The sequence below is a fragment of the Myodes glareolus genome, chromosome 16 (genome assembly GCF_982192425.1).
Source record: "Myodes glareolus chromosome 16, mMyoGla1.1, whole genome shotgun sequence".
NCBI lineage: Eukaryota > Metazoa > Chordata > Mammalia > Rodentia > Cricetidae > Myodes > Myodes glareolus.
In genome coordinates, this window is record NC_142041.1 from 47845147 (window position 1) to 47873002 (window position 27856).

Here is a 27856-nt window from a genome sequence, read left to right on the forward strand (position 1 = left end):
TGATATTTGATGTTTTAGAAAATAACCCAGGAGGCAAAGAGTATCTAAATTACTGGGATAGAATAATGCGGACTCCAGGTCTTCCATTAACATTATTGCATACTCATACTCTGAGACACTCATCAGTAAGGCAGGCAGATAATAAGTGGTTTCGTACAACAATGCTCTACTGCTGCTCACCAGACACTATGAATCAGATTTATCTGACAGCGTCATCTTCTGTTGCACTTTCTGAAGGACTCGTGAGGTGAAGAGAAAAGGATGCTGGCCTCATGTGAGAACACGCATGCATTCAGAACTTTGCATTTTTGCTGCTACTTCAAGGACAGCAGGACAGAATTGTCATCCAAGGGCATTCATGAAATAGAGAGAACCTCTCTAAGATTTAGTGCAGACTATTATCTTTATCTTACCTGTCATTTCTGTCCCTGGGGCTCTCTTCAGTCCCAGACCACAAGAGACACTTGATTAATGTGTGTTGGACTGAATTTAAGCATCAGGTCAGAAAGTAGACACAAAACCTTCTGAAAACTACTGTGCAGAGCCTGATACTAATTAAAACTGTTTCTCCTCCAAGGCCCACTATGGCTGTTACTTTGTTTTGTTCTAGCAGGTATTTTCCCCCGGCTAGAACTTATGTAGTACCGAATGGAGCTCAAGAGCAAAATCCCCATAGCAAGACCGACTGAGTTCAAATCCCAGATTTGCCACTTCCTAGTAATACCTTAGGCAGAGTTCAGGATTTTATCAGCAAAACAGAGACTAATGATGCCTACAGGGAAGGATTATTGTCAGGGATAAGCTGGTGAATTTAAGTGAAGTAAACATGCCGAGACCAGCATATACAAAGCGATTGACTAGAGTCTGTTGTAGAGAAAGACAAACCGTCTGACAAGGTGCTGGGCTTGCAGCCCAGGGCTTGATCACCTCACCGGCATGCACTCTTGCAATAGGAGAGAATGGCAGGAGAGAGTTTTCTTTCCACCAGAGCTCAGAGTGTGGCGTACAGAAAATAGCACCTGTGGTCCTTGGAATGGCCTGCTGTGGAGACAAACATAGCCATTTTATTTCATGGACAGATAGATATTTTCCTGCCAATTTGCTTTCTATTGATGCCAAACGGGTCTTGAAAATTCAACAAGATCTTGATTGTTCTCAGCAAATTAGCTTGTCTTGCCAACCTTCCCCTAAATTATCACCAAATTCAGAAACACATCATTGTATGTTTTTTTAAAGAATGTATGTTAAAGGTTGGAAATACTTTCAACAACAGACTTAGGTTGCAGAAAGATGACAATGGCAGTGATCAGGAAAGAGCTCCAAAATGGAACTTGGACACGGACCCTAAACATCACCTGAAAATTTGTCATTATTCTTCAAATCTACCCAAGTTATTTACAATTTGCATAAGTAGATATTGTCAAGCAACAGCTTCAAAATACGGCATAGTAGATGTGACTAATACTTTACATAACTAACGGTGGATGCTCAACCAGTGGGTTGCCATACACAACTAGTACTCTGCATAATTAATGATGGATGCTCAACAAATGTCTGACATAAACAATCTGCTACTTTTGTTTTGTGAGCTATAACGTTTCACTCAGAACTGAATTGCAAATAATGTAGTTAGGCTTTGGTCCTGATTTAAAATTTTGTATGGTTAGAGGGAAAAATTAAATGATGTTATTATTTCCATTCCACAAGTAAAGAGGTGTTAAGAGTATGAGAATCAAAGAAAATTCCCAAGACAAGCATATTGAAGATTTCTAGGTGCTGTGAAGCAATGACCTTCAAGGTGAAATATTTGCATCTGGGAGGGTGGCCTGGCTCGTTTACTCTCAGGAAATAAACAGCTCACAGTTGTTTAAAAGAAATTACCAGATTCCTAGCCAAACAGCCCAGCTTCCTGGAGAATGCCCTCTGACTGGAGAGCTGCGCGCATGGGATATGAAGAGCTCTGGGCTTGCAGCATCTCCAAATCATCATCACCCATGCTAAGGTGGACTCTTTAGTGAAGTCTGTGAGCTGTCTGTGTTTAGTAACCCTTGTTCATAAACCTGTAACTCACCCTATGCTCATGGTTTCTTCAGATTGGACTTTGGTAAGATTGCTACTTTAGTCTATCACTGGTTACCTATCTGGGGTAAACAGACATTTGCTCATGCCTCCCCAGAAAAAGTCACACAACATCAATCTTCATTTATATATGACTAATGTATTCTACCCCATCTTGTTTATTGGCACATGTGAATTTAGAAAAATTTTATTACCTTGATTCTCACTAATCTTGGGGGTTTTGTTTGCTTGTTTGTGCTTTTTTTCCCATATATCAGTTCATCCCAAAAGGGGCTCTAGCCAGGCAGCCTAAGCATAGCAAACATGGATCTGGCAGGTCTTATTTACTCTTCCCACATTCTCTCTGCCTTGCTGAAAACTGAGAGATTAGGTTCCTAAAGCTGGCCACTAAAGTGTGCTCTCTCACAGACTGTCTAAGCCTCAGAACTGTCCCCCACATTCAGTGGGCCTAATTTGGTCCTATGGAGGTTCTCCTGCATAGTCCAGAGTCAGTGAGCTCTCACTAGCTCAGGCCAGCTATTTCTGTGGGTATCATCATCATGGTCTTGACGTTTTTGTTCATATTGTCACTCCTCCCTCTCTTGTGCTGGTCTCAGGAACTTGACACAGGGTTTCACTGTAGATCTCTGTATCTGCTTCTATCAGTTGCTGGTTGAAAGTTCTATGATGACAATTAAAGTAGTTATCAGTCTGATTACAGGGGAAGAACAAATTAGGCATCCTCTGAACTGTTGCTTAAAGTCGTCGCTGGGGTCATTCCTGGGAATTTCCTTAGTGCTATGTTTCTCAGTAGCCCTTTATTGGCTCCCTCAATCAAGATATCTCTTTACTTTCTCTCCCATACTTTCCTTTCCCATTCTTGAGCATCCCATTCCCTCATGTTCTCCTTCTCCCTTCCCTTCTCTTCTCCCCTTCCACCCTCCGTTCCCCCACCCCCAATTTTCACAGGAGGTCTTGTCTGTTTCCCCTTCTCAGAGGGATCCACATATATCTCTCTTAGGGATCTCCTTGTCACCAGCTTCTCTGGGATCATAAACTGTAGGCTGGGGATACTTTGCTTTAAGTATAATATCCACTTAGGAGTGAGGATATACCATGCTTGTCTGTCTGAGTCTCAGTTAACTCAGGATTTTTTTTCTAGTTCCATCTATTTGCAAGCAGATTTCAAGACGTCATTGTTTTTTTACTGCTGAGTAATACTCCATTGTGTAAATGGACCACATTTTCTTTATTCATTCTTCGGTTGAGGGGCATCTAGGTTGTTTCCAGGTTCTGGCTATTATGAATAATGCTGCTATGAACACAGTTGAGCAAATGTCCTTGTGAGATGAGTGTGTATCCTTGGGGTATATGCCCAAGAGTGGTATTGCTAGGTCCTGATTGATTGATTCCCAATTTTCAGAGAAACTACCATACTGATTTCCAAAGTGGCTGTACAAGTTTGCACACCCACCAGCAATGGATGAGTGAGGAAATTTCACACTTAGGAAAGCATTAAAAATGCAATATTCTAAATACAGCCTAACAAATAATGGAAATCAACCGGACGATTAGGGATAAGGCTAATGTCCTGTTCTATTTCTGTTGTTGTATTATTAGTATACCATGGCTTAAGCAACTTGGAGAGGAAAGGGTTTATTTAATTTTATATTTCCACATGTCAGTCAATCATGGAGGGAAGCCAAGGCAGGAATTAAAGCAGAGACCAGGGCAAAATGCTGACTACTTGATCTTTGTAAGTATGCAGTTCTGGGAGGAAACTTTTCCCTAATACAGTATTACAGCTCTGAGAGAAAATCCTCAGTGTACATGTTACAGCTTGGGGAAAGACCTCCCCTGTGTATGTGTAACATCTCTGAAGTGAAAGGTTTTTCTAACAGTCAGGAATCAAAGAAAACCACAAATTCATACGACTCAACAAACCACACCCAAGAGATTCGTTGGAAAAGACACAAGAGGGTGACTGCCTCCACTCAAGCAAGAAGTAGCCTGAGCATGAGAGACAGGCTTTTATAGGGTTTCTTGAGAGAGAAAATTTCCAGAGTGGAGAGTTCCAGGGAGGAGATAAGTGTGATTTCAAATGCAAGTCTGTGTGTGTCTGAGCTCAGGAAGTGGTAGCTTTTGGTAGGTTTTCAAATCTTTTACCCTACAATCACTTCCCCAACTTTCTGTTTGATTTATGATATTACCCAGAACTATTTGCCGAGGGTGGAATTGTTTTAGACCCTCCTATATCAATAATCAATTAAGAAAATACAAGTTAGATATGCCTACAGGTCAAGGTAATGTAGTTTCAATCAGAGGTCCTCTTAGTCTATAGCACTTGATCATTTGGTACCCAGGTGTTGGCACTGTTTGAGAAGACTTATGATGTATGCTCCTATTGAAGTAGATATGCCACTGGAGAAAGACTATGAGAGTTTAAAGACACAACATTTTGAATCTACTCTCTGTTTTGAGCTTATGGTTCAAGATATAAATGTAGGAGGCCACTGATAGTATAGAGCAAGTGTCAACTAGTATTTAACAGTTTGTTCTACCAGGTAAATAATTCTCTGATGGAGAACCCCACTTGGAAAGGCTGTGGAATTACTGGCTGTAAATGACTTGTTTTCTCTGTAATTTTTTTATATGTCATTAAAAACAGTTACGGGTATTTTTTACACTGTCTGTGTGTTTATTAATGAAAATATTCCATCTACTGGGCATGCATATAGCTGAGGATAGTCAGGAAGATGATTTCTGCTTAACTGTATTATTCTAACGAATATAAATTTTACTTGGATATTCTTCATTACTTGGACTGATACAAGAAAGTAATAATATTCTCAGTCACTGTTGGGAGAGGTCCTTTGTTTGTACTGGCTGCCCAGAACTGAAATAATCACACAGAAACTGTGTTAATTAAAACACAGCATGGCCCATTAGCTCTAGCTTCTTATTAGCTAACTCTTACATTAATTTACCCCATTTCCATTAATCTGTGTATCACCATGAGGTTATAGCCTGCCAGCAAAGTTTCAGCACCTCTGCCTCCAACAGTGGCGGCTTCATGGCATCCCCCTGACTCTGCCTTCTTCCTCCCAGAATTCTGTTCTGTCTACCTAAGTTTTGCCCTATCAACAGGCCAAGGTAGTTTCTTTGTTCATTAATGGTAATCACAGCACACGGAGGGGACTTTCACATCAAATCACTGGACAGCTTTTAGACTTCTGAAAAAATTCACATCAAATTGATTGTCCCTGGAGATGAAGATCTGGTTGTTCCTAGAGATGAATATATGAGGTCAATTTCCCTGGTGTTTATTGCTGATTCAAGGTCAGAGCATGAAGCAATTTAGTAGACACAACTTTTTCAGCAATGGACTTTCTCCACATACTCCCCAACCTCAAGGTTAAGCCAACTAGCTATTTGTAATTTAAGTCCTTATAATATATATAATATATATATAATTCCAATATCCCTTTCTGTCTGGGAACCCTGACCACTCAGAGCTACATGCTTATTTCATTCACTGGCTATTCAGCATGACCTCCTTAGCCTGAGAGAAACTGTATGTTCAATTTGACTCTGCTTATTTTTCCCTTTTTTTGAGAGTTTGTTTTTCTTCCTTTTTTTGAGATGGAGTTTCTCTGTATAGCTTTGAAGCCTGTCTAGCACTCACTCTATAGACCAGGTCAGTCTTGAACTCATAGAAATCCTTATTTGGTTTTGTTTCTTACTGTTCATTCAAGAAGTGCTGTATGAACCTGAAGATGTGATTCATTTTCATCTAGAGATTTTGGTTTTGAGAAGAAGCAGGAAAGATGTAGGGGAAAGTATGAGAGAAATGTGAGAGATGTGTGTGTGTGTGTGTGTGTGTGTGTGTGTGTGTGTGTGTGTGTGTGTGTTCATGCACGCTAAAGGGAGCTGTGGCTGAATATTCAGAGATAAAGAGAAGTGTGGAAAGATAAAGTTGAGTAGAGAGATATAGAAGATCCAGTTATATAGAAGAGAGATGTGTATGTAGAAAAGATGTTTGTGAAAGAAGTATATGATTTTATGGAGAATGTAACTGTGTGGAGAGAGATGTGACTGTGTAAAGAAGAAGTGTGAAGGTGTGTAACTGTACAAAGAATGTGTCGAGAATGTAACTGTGTGAAAGTAGATCTAACTGTGTATAGAGATGTGTGACTGTGTAGCAGGTGGATGTAGCTGCAGAGAGAAATGTAACTATGTGAAAAGAGATGTAACTATGTGTAGATATGTAACTGTGTGTGTAGATGTATGACTGAGTAAGAGAGAGAAAGAGAGAGAGATGTAAGTAAAGAGAAATATGTAACTATGTAAATAGATATAAATGTGAAGAGAGATTGTCAAGAAAGAGAGATCATTCAAGATGAAGTAAAAGAGGTTGCCATCAAAAAACATGTGCTTGTCCCTTTTTTTCTTAAGTTACCATCAGAAAGTGTATGTTTCTTTATTTACCCTCAGATAGAAATGTTTATCCCAAAGATAAAGATGAATTTTTTTTCTAGGTTTCTCACTGCTCTGAGAAGGTTTTCTTTTCACTACCCTAGGTGAGTCCTGGCAGTTGACCTCCCTGGCTGCAACAATGTGAGCCCTTTATTTTCCTGTTCCTGGCACCAAGCTTTCACTCTGCCATCAATGACTCTAAACCTCTGGAACAGTAAACCCAAATGAACTACTTCTCTAAATTGCCCTCGTCATGGTGCTTCAGTGGTAAAGCATCTGATACACCAGGCAATTCTAATTTGTGTCAAGTTCACAAAAACCAACATAATTGACCCCTTGTCAACTTGACACATGAACACCTCACTATTAAACACTAATTTTATTTTCATTTCTAGTTTTTATGAGGATCTCATATAAATATTACAATATAAAAATCATATACTTTTAAGTTTTTAAAAATTTCAACACTTTAATAGTTCTCTTAAAAATCCAATGTCTCTTAACTGTGTGTTCTAGTGAAGTACAAATTAAGTTACATGCTTGTTGATTTTAAAAGGGAAGAATTAGACTACAATTGCAATCAGATCAGAGCAAAACCAAAATCCAAAAGTACAAACATCTCAGTGCCCAATATTTTGGATTTATCAATTATCTTCTGGACTTTAAAGGGCCTGGATAACTTTACTTCTCTGATACTTTCATCCACAATGCATTCTGCTTGACTTGTAGGCTCAGGTTGGCTTCATTCTACAACTATTGCTGTCCTTGATGGTTGTTCCATGGTCTTGTCATCTCCAATATGCTGGATTTTCCACTGCACCTGAAACTACATCTTCACCAAATGGCTCCTAGCTCTCTGTGTGTACTCCAACCTTCAGCCTTACATGTACTACAACCCAACCAAGACTCAGCTGCTCTCCATGTGTTGACCGAGTTTTTCTGTCCCACCCGGTCCTGTAGCCGTTAAGTCCCAAAAAAATAGCATAGAGGTCTGCATTAGTTATAAACTGATTTGCCCATTAGCTCAGACTTCTTATTTACTAATTCTTATAACTTACATTAGCCCCATTATTCTTGTTTAAGTTAGCTACATGACTGGGTACCTTATTCAGCAAGGCAGTCACACCTTGCTTCTTCTATGGCTGGCTCACAATTGCAGATCAAGCTTTCCTCTTCCAGAATTCTCCTGTTCTCATTGCCCTGCCTCTACTTCCTGCCTGGCTACTAGCCTGTCAGTGTTTTGTTAAAACATAGTTGACAGGGTACAAACCATTGTCCCACAGCACTCCTCCCACCCCCTTTTTAAGGAACACGAACTCTGAATCTAATAGTCTTTGTTTAGCTTTTCTCCAGACCATTATCCATAACAACTGGTAACCAACATTCTAAACAAAGGAAAATATCCATGGTCCATTTTTGGAAATGTGGGTGTAGTTTTCCAGGCTACTTCCTGTTGGTTGGGCATGCTGATAATCTTATGGGGACCTAAAGAAAATTTATAATTTTCATCAAGTCATGACTAAAGTATCCTTTAAGGCTTGATCATGTCACGCAGGAGTCCTTAATCTGTTCTGAATGTAGAACTCAGACATCTGGGCCATCCGCTTCTATCGGATATTTCTCAGGGGGTCTTCCTTGATCAAACCTGATTTTTCTTAGCTCAGAATGAATTCATAGCCTTATTTTCTGTGGAAATAAAAGCAAAACCTCTTCTCCAAAGTAACATATCTTTTAACTTCAATTGGAGTCAAGGCATTTACAGAATATTTATGTTGGATTAATCCCGCAGCATTTATATTTAAATGTCTTTTAGCAGTCATTGCTTCTTCTTCAGCTGTCAAGCAATTCAAAGAGAACATAATGATATAGGTGATGTGGGAGTCCCCTCTGTGTGTTGCTTATATTGGTTAATGAATAAAGAAACTGACTTGGCCTGATAGGACAGAACTTAGGTAGGCAGAAAAGACAGAACTGAACTCTGGGAGGAAGAAAACAGAGTCAGAAAGACACCATGGATCCACCACCAGAGTAAGATATGCTGCCGAAACTTTACCCAGTAAGCCACTGCCATGTGGCAATGCACAGATTAATAGAAACGAGTTAAACTAAGATGTAAAAATTAGCCAATAAGAAACTAGAGCTAATGGACCAAGCAGTGATTTAATTGATAGTTTCTGTGTGGTCATTTGGGGACTAAGCTAGCGGGGCAACCAGGAACAAACAAGTGGGCCTTCCTCCAACATCCCTAAACCTTTTATACCTTCAAACCCAGCATCATATGAAAGACGCTACATATTACCATATGCTGCTACCAGTTGTACACAAAGCCTTGGCCATTTCTGAATGATAGTTTCTTTTTGCTGATATTGAGGACTGTTATCAGAATTCTTCTCAGTTATACGGGTCTCTTGTTAATCATAGCTGACATTTTCGGTGCCAGTTAACCAGCATCTATATTCCCAGTTAAGAAAAGGTTTCATTTCAATTATGCTGGTCTCTTGTAAATCACAACTGAATCTTCTGGACCATACTACACAAAACAATAGATTCTTCATAAGATGCAGATTCAAAATATCATGGGAATGGCCTTTGTAGAGCCTTTGGGAGCCTTTCAAAGTTCTTGTTGAAACATTACAAGCCAAATTTGCATTTCCTTAAGCATTACCTTCTAAATTCCCACAACTCATAAAGGTCTAAGAACTTGATGGATTTTTCCAGCCTATAGCTACAGAATTCTCCACCTTCCTCTAACAAAACAATGCAAAACATAAAAGTCACTTGGCCAGATCTGTCACAACAGTGCCAACTATCTTGTACCAATCTGTTTCTTAGCTTGCTGCTCTGTTTTCATGATTCAAAAAAACTGACCAGAAAAAAATTCCAGAGAGGAAGAGTTTAGTTTCACCTTGCAGGTTACAAGGTGAAACTTGTATATGTTCAATGGAAATCAGAGCAGAAACTCAGTGTAGAAATCTAGAAGCAGGAACTGATGAAGAACCAAGGAAGAATTCTGCTTATTGGTTTGTTCTCTATGGTTTGCTCAGTTTACTTTCTCTTACAAATCAGTGCCACCTGTTCAAGAATGGCACCACCACACTTGGCTGGAACCTCCCATATTAATCACTAATCAAGAAAATGTACTTATAGATATTCTAACTGCCAATCAGATGGAGGCAGTTTCTCAAATGATGTTCACTTTTGGAAAATAACCAATTTATATAAAAATGAAAAAACTAACCAACACAGTCAGCATGAATTTCATTATACATTGAGCTGGGACAACCTTACTTTTTAATTGTCTTCAAGGCATGACAAGAATTCTGTAACCCATTAGCATTTTGTGTATATTCAAGCAGTATATGTTTAAAGATAAAATATGAATTTGAATTTCAATGCTCACAATATAGGATAAAATTTAATATTTCTATAGCACAAATATAATGCAATTATAGATTTAATTTGGAATAGTCAACACGCCAAAATAGTATGCTAATTCCAGAAAGTTGGATTGGGCATAGCAAAATGTAAGTGATAAAAAGGAAAACTACCTTTATTTTTTTCTTACTATTGTAACAGTGTTTATTTTTCCCTTTGACATGTTCAAACCAAATTTTAATCCATTCTTTTAAAGAGAATGCAAATCAACTACATGCTCAATTACAAATTTCTATTTAGTTATAATATCTATTATTAATAATGTTTTGCAATGACTTTAATTAAGCAAAACATAAAACTAAAAAATCCATAAATTGTGTGAGATTGCAAAAGTATGTAGTAAAATGAAGAAGAATGATAAAATATTTCAGAGATGGAAGCCTAGTCTCTCTCTCTCTCTCTCTTCTTCCCCCTTTCTCTCTCTATGTGTGTGTGTATGTGTGTGTATGTGTGTAACACACACTATTGTGATTTGTAATGACACTCAGGGAGTAATATTCCTCTTGGTAACTTAATACAATGGTTAAAAATTTTCTTTAGAAAGCAAGATTTATATGTAGCATGAATCCCTTATGTTTCTCTTTGAATTTACTGTGAATAAATTAAAAAATTTTTGAACATTTTCCTTGTTAAGACCACTAGAGTAGGGTCATTAAAGAGAAAAAACATATTAAAAGCTATCTGTACCCTGACTGAGGCTTAATATGTGTGGAAGTTGTATAAATATTCATGTAGTTTATTAAAGATATAAAGAATATAATAAATATTAATTGGTTGGCAAAGACAACAATGAGTCTCTAGAAAGTACAAATAAATGTGAGATGTTCCAATTAGTAGTGTTTCATAGAGAATATTCAACTTCCTGTGAACCTGTGATCACTAATCAGAAGTAGAGCTTGAGTTGGTAGAAAAAAAGGAGATGAGTGCATTCAAAATGAGGAAAATTCAGAACTGATTCTTTGGAAAATTAGCATATAAAGAATTCAGTATCATAAGTAGCATTTTCAGAGTTTTTTAATTTTTTTGTAGAATCTGCTTCCCCATATCCCCACCTCCATCGTGGCTTTCATCCCTTCTCCTGGCAATCCTCCTTTACTTTCATATCCTGGGTCATTTGCTCTTCACTCTCTGCCACAGCATCTCATTGTACTCACTTGGTCTCCTTTCTGGATTTTCAGAATTTACCAAAAATTTCATCTATTTATCTGTGCACACATACATTAAATCCAGAATTCATATATGGAAGGATATGAAGGACTTTTTTTCTTTCTGAGTTTAGGATCACCTCATATATTACATTTTCCAAATCTACATTTTCCGTTTTTTCCAAAGTTTTATTTTTTCAGCATAAATAAGTGTTTCATGTTAGTAAAGACATAAGTGCATCTACTCTGGTCTATTTTTGTAAAGCAGGTAAGTCAAAGTTTATGTTAGAATAGTTTGTAGCTGTTGAAAATATCATGTTTTGGGACTTTGAGAATTTTCATTTTAAAAAAGTTTCTCTGTTTATACTTATGATCCTTTAGTAGCCATATGGCCTACTACACAGTCAGTTACAAAAGTCTGATGTGGGAGTCCCCTCTGTATGCTGTGATCACCATTAATGAATAAAGAAACTGTTTGGGACCCATAGCAGTGCAGAACTTAGCTAGGTGGGGAAAACTAAACTGAATACTGGGAGAAAGAAAGTCGGAGTTAAGGAGAAGTCATGGAACTGCTGCTAGAAACAGATGTCAGAACTTTACCCGGTAAGCCACTGCCACATGGCAATACATAGATATTAATGGAAATGGGTTAAATTAACATGTAAGAGTTAGCCAATAAAAAATGAGAGCTAAAGGGACAAGCAGTGTTTTAAATAATATAATTTCTGTGTGATTATTTTGGGGCTTAGCAATCAGGAACTAACTAGCAGCCTTCTTACAACAAAAGTTACTCTGAGAGAAAGCATACAGTATTAAAGTCTGTCACTGACTCAATTTTATTAGCAACTCTTTCTTCACAGAAATAGACTAATGCTGCAAACACACAATTTGCTTATTAACAAAATAAACTAGTAATATTCCCATAAAGGAATTTGAGTCTATACCTCGTTTTGACTTCAGGCTTATTTCAAAACTCTGTGTGATATAGCAAAACCACATCTTTATCTTTACTTCTCCAAAAGAGACTGATATGATTCAGGCAACATAATATCTAGAGCACTTGTACACATCTGGAAACTTTAGAGTGAAAACTGACAATATGGCTAAACATAATAAATGCACATTAGATGAAACTGCTTTTGAACTGTTATGAGATATTTGATTACACTGTATAAAGATGTGTCTTGTAATTGGTTTAATAAAAATCTAAATAGCCAATGGTGTGGCAAGAGGTATAGGTGTGACTTGCAGATAGAGAGAACTATGGAAAGAAAAGGGGAGTTATCATCCAGGCACAGAAGAAACAGGACATGCAGGAGGAGAGGTAAAGCCACAAGCCTTGTGACAGCACACAGCTTAATAGAAATGGGTTGATTTAAGTTATAAGAGCTAGTTAAAATTAAGTCTAAGCTAAGTCTGAGCTTTTATAATTAATAGGAAGTCTCCGTGTTGTTATTTGGGAGTGGTTGACAGGACAAAGAAAGACTCATTACACATGGCACCCAATGTCAAACCACATATATACATATAAAGCCTGAGAAAGCTTAAAAATAATAAATAAATTGTTTGGAACACAGAGTCAAAAGCTCTTCCTGGTGACCATGGTCTCTTGGGTAGGCTCAGTGTACAGAGAAGTGGCATATAACAGTTTAATATTTGTCTCACACAGTCAGAGAATGGTGCAGGTGATTAGTAGAGCCAGGTTCACATACACACACATAAACACACACAAACACACACACACACAAACTCTAAAAAGGTACAGAATATTTTTAAATGTGCTTAGATGTTGAAGAAAGAGAAGAAAATGGTATATACAGGCCTAGGAAAAATAGCTTAAAATAATAAAGTCTTTAAAGAGAGAGTAAAGTAATATTAAAATTAATAAATAAGCTATATAAAGATGGGAAATACATAAGTTGGTCTGGATCCTAAATGGTCCTTTGTTGACGCTGAATTTTTGAATGTTCATGAGCGAATGGAGCTGATGAGAGACGTTGCATTATGGAAGGGACTGTTGAATTTAACCAACCTATATATTTTAAAGATGTCTTGTCTTCAGATTGGAATTAAAAATGTTCTGCATTAGGTGAAGAGGGTGTGCTTTTGTTTCCATAGGAAATGAAAAGCTATGGGTTTTTTCCAAGTTAATCAAAATTAAATTTGATTGGGGGAGACCTCCTGAGGATCTTGTCATTAAAAAAATACAAACATAAAAAACAACCAAAAAAACTACAAGACAGTTGATGTATAAAGATAAAACAAAATATCATCATTGACTGGCTTGGGTACATTGGAGAGTTCATATTAATGCAGATATGTATGCTACCTTGAAAGTTTATCTGTTTTCAGAGAAAGGGGACCAGACACTGATGAAAATAGGTATCCCAGATGACCCGGTCTCTCAGAGTTTACTCAGAGTTCTGTATCCAGAAGGACTTCAAGGTTGCTGACTGAGATGGTCCAACCTCACAAACTATTCTAGCCAGGACTGCAGATAAGTCTTGAACTTTCCCATTGCATAGATACTGAAAAACAAATGTTATGGCTGGTTTTCCCAGGACTTGACCATTGTCTCAATTTTCTCAGGTCCCCTAAAGATGCCTTTGCCCACAGACAACAGAAAACAGTCTAGAGAACACAATCCACACAGTTCCAAGAGGCAGGGTGGGTGATTTATTGTCATTCAGTATGTTATGGATGTTTGTTATTGTTCAGGAGGGTTGGTTACAGATTGTTGCTGGTCATGGTTAGGGAGAAGGCCAAACAAAGGGGATTAGATTCAGGGATCTCTTTATGAAGGGAAAAGGCAGGGTCTAGTACAGAACTGATAGAATAAAAGGGTAGATGTTGAGACCACTTTTGAACAATCACTAGTTTTAAATATTTTACATTGGTATGGAATTTGGTACATTGATACAAATTTAAAGTTATTTTCTTCTACTCTTGTATAAGGTATGCAACTCATTAAAAATATAATATAAAGTTCTCGTCCTTCAATGTTATTTAGAATAACAAAGAAAGACAGGTTACTAATTAATCATCTACAACAATCAAACTTATAGTAATATTAGGTATGTTTTTAAGGCCATAGAGAGATATATTTTGAATAGATAGATGGTCTTCAAACACTTCAAAGACCTACAGAATATGACATTTAAAATGTTTTAATGGCATAAGACTTTTCATGACAGTGAGACACATCTGCTCCTGGTAGCACCAGTTTACTTCAAAAGAGGATGACAGGCATCAAAGAACCTCCATATGGAGTTTGCTTTCATTTGTGGCAATGTTAGTCACAGAGCAAAGAAACTGCCCTTTCCTTAGGTGCTGATAAAATGCTGTCCAAATTGGACAAACATGATGCAAACACAACTGCCAACTTTACCATAACAAGGAAGGATAGTTTATCAAAATTTCTGCTTCACAGAAAAGTCTGTCACATATTTTAGGCCTATAGGCCCTAAGATGGATATCCTAGCATTACAAAGAAAACATAGATGACAGTCCAGGCAGCCAGCTGTTTCTGTCATTCCTATAGTTTTGGAAGTTGTTTTCTCTACACTTCTTGTTTTCTCAGGTAATATTGCATCTTTTTTCAGGTCTCTGATGGATTTAAAGACTAGATAATTATAGTTATAGTTTTCCTTAATATCAAATTCAGAAAAGAAACTCACAAAAGAAGTGTGAAGTGTAAAGGGTTGGAAGACATAAAAGCTTAAATTGTTTATCTAAGAAAATGTTTTGATGTCTAAAAACATAGTTTTGGGTTGGTAATACAAGTTATGATAAAAAAAATGGTTCAGGTATAAAACTTTGAACTAATCAAGACAACATAATAGAGTAATTTCTACAAATTTGCCAAATACAAATGAATTGGATATTGTAAATGTAATTCTTACCTGATAACTGTTATTATTGTATATTGTTTTCCTATGTTAGAGTTAAAGTCCTTTCCTTGTTGTTTAGACAACAAGGGGGAATATTGTGAGATATTTGATTAACTGTGTAAAGATATGTCACTATGATTGGTTTAATAAAAATCTAAGCAGCCAATGACTAGGCAGGAAGTATAGGTAAGACTTCAGGACAAAGAGAGTTCTAGAAAAAAGAAAGGGGGTGTTGCCATCCTGACACAGAGGGAGCAGGACATGTAAGAGAATAGATAAAAGCCATGAACTTCCTATAGCACACAGATCAAGAGAAATTGGTTAATTTAAGTTATAAGAGCTAGTTAGAAATAAGCCTACATAAGCTAAGGCTGAGCTTTAATAATTAATAGGCTTCCATGTAATTAATTGGGAGCTGGCTGATGAGATAGGGAAATATTTTCTTTTGTATTGAACAACAAAAACGTTTCATTCGATGCTGGAATTGAGTTGGGGGTAGTATTGAAGATGATTTGATATGGAAAATTTTTAGAAGGAAATTAATTCTTTTAAGATTTTCTTGTGATTCAACATGTTTCCATAAAGCAAGCTGGCCTAAGAGCCACTGGAATTGTGTTTGATTTTCCTCTGCATTGCTTATGATACCAAACAGATCATAAAACCCAAAGAATTGTGGCTATCAAGGAAGATCTGGGAGCCGTATATAATTAGATTTTGTAATCTCACAAAACAGTGCTCCCTCAGAAAGTTTTATTCACAGAAAAAGTTAGTTGACAATTTTCAAACAAGCTCTTGTGTTACGTTTTTCCTGTTTTTACTCATAATATAGCTTACAAATATCCACTGTGATCAGAAAGAAACAATTCCCTTACAATTCCCTTACTGCTTATTATAATGTATACACTCCTGTCCTAACGTATTTCAATCTCTTCTCTCTCTCTTCCTCTCTCTTCCCCTCTCTCTCTCTTCCTTTCTATCTGTATCTCTTTCTCTGTCTCTCTCTGTCTCTCTCTCTCTCAGTGTGTGTGTGTGTGTGTGTGTGTGTGTGTGTGTGTGTGTGTGTGTGAATAAAACACTCTGACCAAAAGCAACTTGGACAACATATGTTTTATCTTATACTTCCAGGTCATAGTTCATCTATGATAGATGTGAGGACAGGAAGTTAAGGTGGGAACCAGAAGGCAGTATTACTTTCTGTTCCATGAAGCTTTGTCTCTGATCAGGAAACTCACTCAGAGCCAAGGAAGTACGATGAGGATTATGTAGGATACACTTTCTAGATGGTTTGTGCATTGGCTCATACTAAACAACTTTCCGCAGATGGTTTGAGACCATCCTTATATAGCACAGAACCACCTATCCAGAGAAGTGAGCCACACATGTGGGCCTGGTCCCTCTTACATCAATTAACAGTCAAGACAATTCCTCACAGATGTGCCCACAGACCTATCTAATAAACACAAATGCTAGAGTACTCTCAAGTGTTTATAGGCTGTGCCGAATTTAAAGTTAATACAGAAATTTTAGGAGTAACTATCTTAGATCAACATTTAAGGACTAAATATAGGTTAGACACTCAAAATTTGATTGTATTCTATAATATAGCAGACTCTTTTTTGAAATTTTCACATGAATTAAAACCTTTAATTTTTATAAAATTAAATTATTCATTGTGAGGGTTATATAGTTTTCATGCTGACATTTGTGTCTTTCAATAATTTAGAGATATATTATTTTGGCATGATTCTGCATTTCCTGTGTGTGTGCATGTGCTTCTCTCTCTCTCTCTGTGTGTGTGTGTGTGTGTGTGTGTGTGTGAGAGAGAGAGAGAGAGAGAGAGAGAGAGAGAGAGGTTATTGTGCTAGATAGTATAAACAAAAGCAAAAGTAATGATAAAAGAATTAATCTATCAAGACTTGACCTTCGGAATAGTTCTTCTGCTTCATTAGTCTTTAGATATTTCTGTGCCTTCTGAGCTATAAGTATCCCAAAGAAATGTAATTTAGGGTCTGGGTGAAAACTTGAGGCTACAGTAAATGCAGAAAATGAAATAAACTGTTCAGAGGATCAAGTTTTATCTGTGATTCAAAACTGCATTAGATGAGTCTATGAAATTGCTAAGATAGATGATAGACAGAGAGATGGGTAAGGAAAAATTATATAGAAGTAACAGATTGTATCAAACCGGTTTTACTATGCATACCCTCAGGAGATAGCAACAATTGTATCCCTAGCCCTACTTGCCTTTCAATTCTTTCTCTATCGTCATCAATTCTGTGTCTTTTGTGGTCTGTTAGACTGTGAAAATTTAATACCGCTACTGATATGGTGGATTTAAATAAACTAATTTACTAGTGTGTTTTACTTCTCCTAATATGTTATGGTTGTTGGACATTCTTTAAATAATTTAAGCATATCATTTTAGTTAAATTGCTTACTGTATAACAGTGTCTGTAAGGTTTCTAAAGAGGTTATTCCAGGAATTAATTTAGTTTTTGTAAAACTAAGAAATTTTCCAAAAGTAAAATTCCATTTTCCTACCTTTGTCTTTTTCACTATCGTTTACCAATACTTCTCTTGTATTCTAAATATTATTAAACTGCGAAGCCAATTATCTTAGACTAGAGGCATAACTCAGGGGCAGACAGAGTACTTGTCTGGTATTTGTACAGCCATTCTATTGAAAAAATGTTAACTATATTGTAAAGAAAAAGTACAAAGTGTCTATCCCTTATATTTGCCTACATATTTAGTACTTATTGTCCTCTTCTTCCTTTTTTGGTGGGTGTAATTTTCCCAGAATGTCATTTTCCTCTTATATTGAAGAACATTCTTTGCTACATTTTAAAAACTCAGGTCTTAAGATAACTAATTATCTCTCATTTTCCTTTAATAAAAAGTTTATTTAATCCTCATTTTAAAGAATATTTTGCTGGAAATAAAATCCCTGACTGATAGCTATATTATCTTCCAGAGTTGTAAAGTACAAGTCTATTGTTTTAGTCCTTCAACATTCTGATAAGTAAACACATGTTGTCCTAATTTGTCTGTTACTCTGATGAACCCTAACCTAAAGCAACTTGGGGAAGGAAATGGTTTGTTTTAGTTTACATGTTGTAGTCCATCATAGAGGGAAGTCGTGAAATGAACTCAAGGCAGGAACCTGGAGGTAAAAGCTGAATCAGAGACCACAGAGTAATGATGCTTTCTGCATCTTGCTTCCCCTGGTTTGCTTTGCTTCCATTTTTATACATAGCAGGCACACCTATATAAAAATGTGACCACAAACAATAAGATGAGACTGCCTACATCACTTCTAAGTTAATAAAATGTCCCAAAGACTTGTTATCAGACCAATCTGATGGGGGTAGTTCCTGGATTGATATTTCTTCATTCCACGTAGATCCAGGTTTTTGTTAAGCTGACAAAAAATGACATGATGCTTGCCATTCGTAATTCTGATTCATATGTAATGTCCTTTTTTACTCTAATGACTTTCAAATTTTTGATCTAATCTTTTCTTCTCAATGCTTTCATCAAGATGTTCCTAAGGTGTGGCTCTTTGTACACTCTTGCTATCTAATGTACTCTGTCTCAGTCGTAGATCTAGACATTGATAATTTTTTCTCATTTAACTTCAGCCAGACTACCTTTGACAATTTGTCATGCTCATTCTGTGCTTCTTTTTTCTGATGTTCAAATTATGCCAGTATTGCACTGTTTGGTATTATCTCATAAGTCACTGAGCTATGCAAATATTTCCGCAGTCACAGTATCTCCTACTCAGTTTGGGTCATTGTCATTGATCTTCCTTCTAGTTTATTGATTCTCTTCTGTGACATCCAATTTACTGAGAAGAGTATTAGTGAATTTTTCATTTTAGAAATACACTTCTCAGTTACAGAATTTCTAGGCTTTTCCATAGTTAATCTTTGAGACAGCATCTTCACATGTTCCCATCTGACACTTGAAGTGCAGCTGAGTGGGGCCTTAAACTCATAATTCTCATTTCTCCTCCAAAGTGCTGAAATTACATATATGCACTTGGTTATTTTAAATTTTACTTCTCATCTCAGATTCCCTGGATATTATCTTCTTATAAGCAGAGTTTCCCATAGGTTCTTCAGCACATTTCAAGAGAAAGCTTAAGTTCCTCAGATGCTGGTTTCACAGATGAGATCTCTGCTTTTCTTTCTTGATTATAGACTGTACTTTCTCAAAATAATACTTTGTGCTTTAGAAATATGCGTCTATTCTTTTCATCAGGAACTCATTTTGTTCTGAAAACGAGCTAACTTCCTGGCTTTTCACAGAGAGCCTGAGTAGTGCATTGGAGTGTGGGTGGAAAGCCTGTGAAGAATTAATTTGAAAGACTCACATCCTAAACTGTCTTTCTTGCCATAAGAAAAGTCTAAACTCTGTTATCTCTGTTTTTAGTAGTGGCTTTCTAGTAGGCTTCTGGGTTTCTTTCTGTGACTGCAGACTTCCCTGAGCAAGGATGAGAGTCTCTAAGAGGGACTACATTTCTACAGATGCCTTTTCAAAATGTATCTTTAATTTCCAATCACTTTCTGTAGATGAACTCTACATTCTGATCCTTCAAGCTATTGTAATGTTGGTTTTCTGTGTAAATGTAGATATTTTAGGTTATCTGGTAGGAGAATAAATGATATTTTAAAAAAATTCTTATGAATGTGACTATACCCAGGGAGTATGAGTCATTTACATTGATTAACTCCCTTCAAAGCTCTGCCTGCCTATGGCCACTTGTCATTGCCTTCAAACCATCTGCACACATGCCTGGAAGGGGTTGGTCTAATTTTCTGAAGCTGCTGGGGCTGGTATTTGATTTCTCAGCAGTTTTCTTTCTTACTTTCTTTCAAATAATCAGTCTGAGGTATGGAAAGCATCTCTAACTAATTTCCAAGAACTTTTAACTATTCTTTGGCTTATGATTTTTCTCTGTTCAAACATAGTCTCTTAATCGCATTTGGAGTTTTATTAAAACCATAATTTTATTCGATCATGTTATTAGCGTTGAAATCTTTGCATGGAGTCTCATTAATCATAGAATTGCAGAATACTTAGTCTGCAAATCTGTTAGTCTATTTCTTCCACTTTTGTCTACTTTCCTATTTGCGCCTTTAGCTAAATTTACATCTTGAATCCTTGAGTAAGGGAAGAGACCCAAGCAGAGATCACCTATGCTGTTCATTCAGTTAGACCACTGTCCCTACAAGCTACCTTACTAATCCTTGTGATTTTAACCTAAATGCCACTTCCAGATCTGATTCCATAGTTTGTGTTAAGCTGGGTGCTTAGGCCCCAGCCCCTTGCATCTATCCTGCCCCCTGACCCTGAGAGTTAGCACTCTGGACTCCAAATCCTAGCAGGCCAAGAATATTTAAGTGAATGCCCAAAAGAGGAACACATGGTTCTTTTTTCTCCTCCCGGTGGTCGCGCATTCGTGCGGCTTCCCAGTTTCCCCTGGGGGCCACTCAAGTGTGCTGATCTCCCATTAAACCTGGATATTTCTTGATTTGGCTTGTTTCGATTTGGCTTGATTGGGAATTTTGCGTCGGCAGAGAGCCCGCGTTAGAAAATATTCCTAACATCTTGGAGGTCCCACTAAGATAGGGCGGCCCTTTCCATGCAGTCCTAGACCATGTGTTGAAAGCCCACTAGTCTACAATTCCAGTTCTCTACGCCATGCTTAAACTGACTTCTGGGTTACAGCGGCTGCTTCTTGGTCAGTCCCTTCTCTAGTCTATGCTATAAGGTTTTGGGGGGGACTCATTCGTACTTATTTTTGCTACTTTTCGGATTCCTGCTGAAGTCGTGATCTCACGCCAAGGTTCAATTCCCAGCGGTGGTCAGATCGGCTGAGATGGAGATCTGTTTGTTTTGGGATGCCAGGCATTCAATCTTCAAGACCCCATTTGGACCTAAGAACCATTTTGACAGATGCGCTGGAGTGGACTTAGGTCACGTAGTTGTGCATAGACTTTAAAATGGGAACTTACAGTTCAAAGCCAGATCCACTGTTGCCCCTGTAATGCCTCTTACAAAAATCTTTTTATTATTTTTTATTTTTTTATTTTTTTAAGGTCTGCTGAAACAGAATAGTCTTTTTTTAAAATTTATTTATTTATTTACTAAAAATTTCCACCTTCTCCCCGCCTCCCTTTTCCCTCCCCTTCCCCACCTCCCTCTCCCTCTCTAGTCCTAAGAACAGTCAGGGTTCCCTGCCCCGTAGGAAGTCCAAGGTCATCCCCCCTTCATCCAAGTCTATAAAGGTGAGCATCCAAACAAACCAGGCTCCCACAAAGTCAGTCCATGCAGTAGAATCAAAACCCAGTGCCATTGTCCTTGGCTTCTCAGTTAGCCTTCATTGCCAGCCACATTCAGATTGTCCAGTTTGATCACATGCTTCATCATTCCCAGTCCAGCTGGCCTTGGTAAGCTCCCATTAGATCAGTCCCACTATCTCAGTGGGTGGACGCACCCCTCGCAGGCCTGACTTCCTTGCTCATGTTCTCCCTCCTTCTGCTCCTCATTCGGACCTTGGGAGCTAAGTCCAGTGCTCCAATGTGTGTCTCTGTCTCTATCTCCATCCATCGCCAGATGAAGGTTCTATGGTGATATGCAAGATATTCATCAGTGTGGCTATGGGACAAGGTCAGTTCAGGCACCCTCTCCTCTGCTGCCCAAAGAACAATCTGGGAACCTCTCCTTGGTCCTGGGAGCCCCTCTAGAGTCAAGTCTCTTGCAAACCCTAAAATGGCTCCCTTAATTAAGATATTTACTTCCCTGCTCCCATATCCACCCTTCCTCCATCCCACCCATCCCATTCCCCCAAGATCTCCCGAATTCTACCCTTCTCCCTTCTCTCTACCCATCTCCCCTTACTTACACCCCCACACCCCCGTGCACCCAGGTTTTGCATGGTAATCTTGTCTACTTCCCATATCCAGGAGGATAACGACATGATTTTCTTCAGGTTCACCTTCTTATTTAGCTTCTCTAGGATCACAAATTATAGGCTCAAAGTTCTTTAATTATGGCTAGAATCTACTTATGAGTGAGTACATACCATATTCCTCTTTTTGGGTCTCGGTTACCTCACTCAGTAAAGCGTTTTCTATTTCCATCCATTTGCATGCAAAATTCAAGATGTCATTGTTTTTTACCACTGAGTAAAACTCTAATGTGTATATGTTCCACACCTTTTTTAACCATTCTTCTATTGAGGGGCACCTAGGTTGTTTCCAGGTTCTGGCTATTACAAATAGTGCTGCTATGAACATAGTTGAACAAATGCTTTTGTAGTATGATAGGTCATCTCTTGGGTATATTCCCAAGAGTGGAATTGCTGGGTCCTGAGGGAGGTTGACTCCCAGTTTCCTGAGAAACCACGACACTGATTTCTAAAGTGGCTGCACAAGTTTGCTTTCCGACCAACAATGGATGAGTGTTCCCCTTACTCCATATTCTCTCCAGCATAGGCTATCATTGGTGTTTTTGAGTTTGGCTATTCTGACAGGTGTAAGATGGTATCTCAAAGTTGTTTTGATTTGTATTTCTCTGATCGCTAAGGAGGTTGAGCATGACCTTAAGTGTCTTTTGGCCATTCGAACTTCTTCTTTAAATTGAGCCTGTCTGCCATAAAGACAAATGGACAGAGCTTACATATGTCTTGGTTTTTGGTCTCTGCACTCTCTCCCTCTCCTTAATAGCCAATGTCTCACAGCACCATGCTGCCAAAGGCAGTGCCCCCCCAACTCCCTCAAGCCAGTACTTTCCAACCCCCTCCTGTGGATCAACATTCTTGTCCCTCCCTTCCCAATTCGGAGGTTCAAGGTCAACTTCCACCTCCCCCCCCCCTCCTCTTCCTACCTCAGGGCTCCACTCCTGAACCCCTTCTGTGCACTGGACTAGCCCCTCCCATGCTCCCTTTTCTCTTTCAAATTTCTCTCAGATAGAAAAGCAGCTAGGTTCCTTTTCTGCTACCCCTTCTACTTACCCATTTTTTCCTCAGTCAGTACTAGACATTAGCAAAGAGTTAGGAAAGGATGAGGATGGTCCCCAAACTCCTATATGGGAACTGGTGAAAACTGCCTTTAAAGATTTTAATGCCCCCCCCAAAAAATAAACTGAGTCTTCCCGACAGACAAAGCTATAACAATCTACAAACCCAGGCCTTAGCAGCTGCCCTAAGATTGCAGGAATGGGGACAAGGGAAACCAGTCACAAGGCTCTACCTTAGTAAACCTCAGCCTAAGTCAACCTCATAGGCAAACTATTTCAAGTGTGGCCTAAATGGTCACATGGCACAATATTGCACTACACCTGCTCCGAGGTTGTGCCCTATCTGCCAGCAACCTGGACACTGGAAATCACAATGCCCCCGTGTGGGCTTGTCCTCTATGCCAAGCCACAGAGGTCCAGCCTCATCACCATCTGCAGGTGAAACTGTGCCAGCCTTGCAGAGGATTGATGCTGCCCAGATTTGGTTTATCCCATAACCCTATCCAAGCCTAAGGTAAAGCTGCAAATAGCAGGTAAGTATTCTCACTCGGGCTTTATGTTCTCCTCAACAATTTCATCATAGATGGGACCCATTCCTCCCCACTTAAAATTTTGCCACTGCCCTGCATTCTTGCAGGACAATTTTTCTCTCATTCTTTCTTAGTGATACCTGCTTGCCCAGCACCTTCACTGGGTCGAAATATCCTTAGCCACTCCTCCAAAGCTTTGTTCCGATTCTTGGAGCCCCTTTTTGACTCCACCCATCTCCAAGATTGTATTTTACAGGTTCACTCCTCCTGTCAGACGTGTGCCCAGGTCAACCCACAAGGGGCTCTCCACATACACATATGTCAGTCTCTGCGCCAGCTTCACGGACACGAACCAGGCAAAGACTGGCACGTTGATTTCACCCATATGCCTACTCATAAAAAACTCCGTTATCTCTTAACACTCGTGGACACTTTTACAGGATGGATAGAAGTGGTTCCAGTCTCCAGGGAAACAGCAGATGTGGTAGCTCAGGTACTCCTGGACCACATCATTCCTTGTTTGGTGTCCCACAAACCATCCCGATGGACAATGGGCCAGCCTTCACTTCCAGGGTCATGGAGCTCGTGTCAGAGGCTCCCAACATCTCCTGGAAATTCCACACCCCCTACCATCCACCATCCTCGGGAACGGTGGAGAGGGCCAATGGACTCATCAAGCAACAGTTAACCAAGCTGTCCATTGAACTCTGGTTATCTTGCCCCTCCCTTCTCCCCATTGCTGACTCGTCTCAGGGCCACCCTATGTTTCCCGACAGGCCTGAGCCCTTTTGAGCTGCTTTATGGCAGGCCCTTTCTCCTTAACCATCACCTCCCAATCCAAACTCCTCCACTGGCAGGGTACCTACCCTACCTCTCCCTTTTAAGATCCCTTCTCCATTCACACACTGACAGTTGTCTCCCTGCCACCATACCAGCGCCCCTAAACCTGTCCCACTCTCCCCAAGGGACAGAGTATTCCTCAAACAGTTAAGTTCCAAGCTTTTGGGACACCCATCCTGGTACCATCTCTCAAGGCTCAAGTAGGTGCTTACTCAAGACACTTGACACCTGCCTTCTCATCCCCCCCAAGGAACAGATGCCTGCCTTCTCTGGGATGACAGTTCATGGGATGCCTCTCCAGCCACACCTCTCACTGAACGTGGACACCTAGCTCTCCCCTTCCCCACATCGCCCCGTGCCCGCAGGAAGTAGCCAGATTTGAGTCTACGCCCTCCCTTTTTTTCCAAAGAGAGTCTAAATGTTTGTCATAATTATCACTTCAATTTTCTGTCACCCCTATATCCAAAGAGTCTGGACTGTTAAGTTGGGAGTGTAGGCCCCAGCACCCCCCCCACATCTATCCCAGACCCCAGGCCTGATCTGAACTCCAAATCCCAGCATGTCAGGTCCTGACCCCTGCCCTGTACCAATGAAATGCTATACAATCTTTTAGAATTTCATAAAGTAACGAAAAACTATCACTCTTAGTGAGAGTGCATTCAAACAAAAGAAAGTAGTTTTATGATATATTAAAGAATGAATAGGGTAAGTCTAAAATTTCACAAAAGATATAGAAAAGGATTTTTTATTTTTTAAAAATACACTGTAGAAAATGGGGAAGCATTACAAGAAAATTAAAACATATAAATCTTATAAATGCGTAAAATAAAACACAGGTGCTTGAAAATGAAGAAATATCTGCCTGTCTGGCAAACAAAGCTTGCAGAGTTACAATAAGTCTTGGGAATTGGGAGTGTTGTGCCCAGATCACGACCCCCAAAGAGAGACCACCAGAGAGGCCCAGACTGTAAAAAGCAAGGTTTAATCAGCATAATACAAACATGTTTGGAACTCATCTCCATCCCCGTTACAAGGTAGAGAGGAGTTGTATCTCCTCTGTGGGGTAAGCTTTTAAAGGCATAACTACGAAGAGAATCTTTGAAGATGCTTTGGCATGTGTACAAGGACTTTTGCTCCCTCACATTTGTTAAGTAAGCTTTTTTTCTTGTTTTTAGAGAGGCCACTGTTCTTGAGTTAGGCCATCTTTATCAGCCTGTACTAGGTGACTGGCTGGGTTGAACTAAGTGACCTTGTGCTCAGAATATCCTGGGTGGGAGAGGGGAAGGCCATTATCTTCCTGGGAAAACATTCTGCTAGGAAATTTCTTCTTGCCCCTTTGAGAATAAGCGGTGAGGGAGGGTCCCACAGGGAGCAGGATTTAGTAACTTTGTTATTCGATATATAAAGTTGTTCATAGGGAGTCTGAATGAAAGACTAAGTAAAAAGGCTAACCCTCTTGCCACTCACCTATACTTAGATTCACTGAACATAAATAGAAGGTAAGTAAAACCAGTAGTATCTGAGGGAGCTGAGTCCATAAGAGCTCACGACATGCTATACTTGAACGAAGAAAAGCAGTCACTGAAAGGATGTGATGAGGCATCGCTGAGACCCAGCATAGAGGGGCTGCAGGAAGGTCTAAGGGTAGACAAAGCAGGTGTGGAGGGAGTGTGAGAAGGATAAAGAGCGAAAAGAAACAACAGTAAACATACACATTGTCAGTGGTGAAACCTTAGCATCATCTTTCTGGATTCAGTCAAGATTCTACTGATTACACCTCCAAAGCTGGATTCCATATCTGCATACCCCTTTCACTTTGGTTAACATGAGCTTTTTTTTTTCCTTCTTTCCATTCCACATGTTCACCCTGACTTTACACTATTTATGTCATGTGTGTTCTACTAGGTTCCCTCCCTTAAAACATTCCCCCTCCCAAACTTTTCCCAACTCACTGGCTTCTACAGGAACTCCAAGTCTAATGCACAAAGCTGTAGGTCCCAAGCTAGTATCCACACAGGAAAGATAATATGTAGCGTTTGTTTTTTTAACCCTGGATTACCTCACTCAATATTTATGCCCACTTTCATCCATTTACATATAAATTTTGTAATTTTATTTTTTTTATAGCTGAAGAAATTTCATTATGTATCTGTACTATACCTTCCTGGTTTATTCATCAGTTGATAGCCATCTAGGCTGTTTCCATTTCCTGGTTACTGACAATAGCAAGATAATCAACATAGATGGACAGGTAACTATATAGAAGAATGTAGAATCCTTTAAGAGGAAATCCAGAAGGAGCTGCTCCATCTCTGCCTTTTAGAGGATTCTACAATGACTTGCATAGTAGCTTTATCAAGGTTTATTTTAGAGTGAAACACATTAAAACTCTCAGGCCAGAAAGATTTACTATTATTGTTCTTTAAAAAAACAGGCAGGTGTGTTCCCTGGCAGGCTCGCAGAGCAGCGCTAGTCCGACAAGGATGGCTGTGGGTCCCTGCAAGATCTCCAGGGTGGCAGCGCCATGCAGCCGGGGAAGTCAGGCGGGCAGTCACGGCGGATAAAAGGCTCACAGGACATAGTATTATTTAAAGAAGAGGGAGACATTTATTGCTTAAAGAAGAGAAAAACAGAGAGACATAAGAGAAATATTAAAAAAAAAACAAAGACACATGTACACACGACAAGAGACAAACACAAGAGAGAGAAAAGACGGCGACGAGGGAGGTCAGAAGTGGCTAGGGGGTGGGCGTGGCTAGCTCTTAAAGTGACCACAAAGGAATAACAACTATGGCAGACAAAAACCTGGCTAATTGGATCTGAGGGTAAAACAAAATAAATCAACTCACATACGTTACAACTACATGTTCTTAATTCCTTGTAAGGAAGAAGCAGTGAGAAGGAGAAGCAGCATAAGGGGCCATCTCCACAAAGCTTCCATTTTATATAGACACACAGACAAGTTAGCCACCCAGTAGGCCCATAGGCGGAACAGTATTATCAGTCATGTAGTTTCACAGGGTCACAAAAACCGGTGGATCTGGCAAGGAGGCACTCTATGTCTCAGAGGGGTTGTGGCTGTGAAGTTCCCCTCTGGCTAGGAACACAGAGGTAGCTACACTAACCTGAGGGCTTGATTTGCATTAGCTCTTAGCTGGTTGAGTTAAAAGGAATCTATTCTGGGTACTTTGCTTTTGACTCCAGCAGGGTGTCCAGGTGAGAATTTTTCTCTCTGAAGCTAATTTTAGCAACTCAGGCCTTTTTCCTGTATAAACAGTTAATTTCCTGGGCTATAATCTTATCTGAGTTAAGACTAAGGTGAAGGGTAAATACAGAATATTAGTAATTTGTTTAGAGCAAAAAGACCAGTAAATTACACTTTCCTGAGTCTGCTGTTAGAGCAGATGTATTGCCACCTGTTTGGGGGCTCCCTTCTTGTCAGTGATTACTGCCA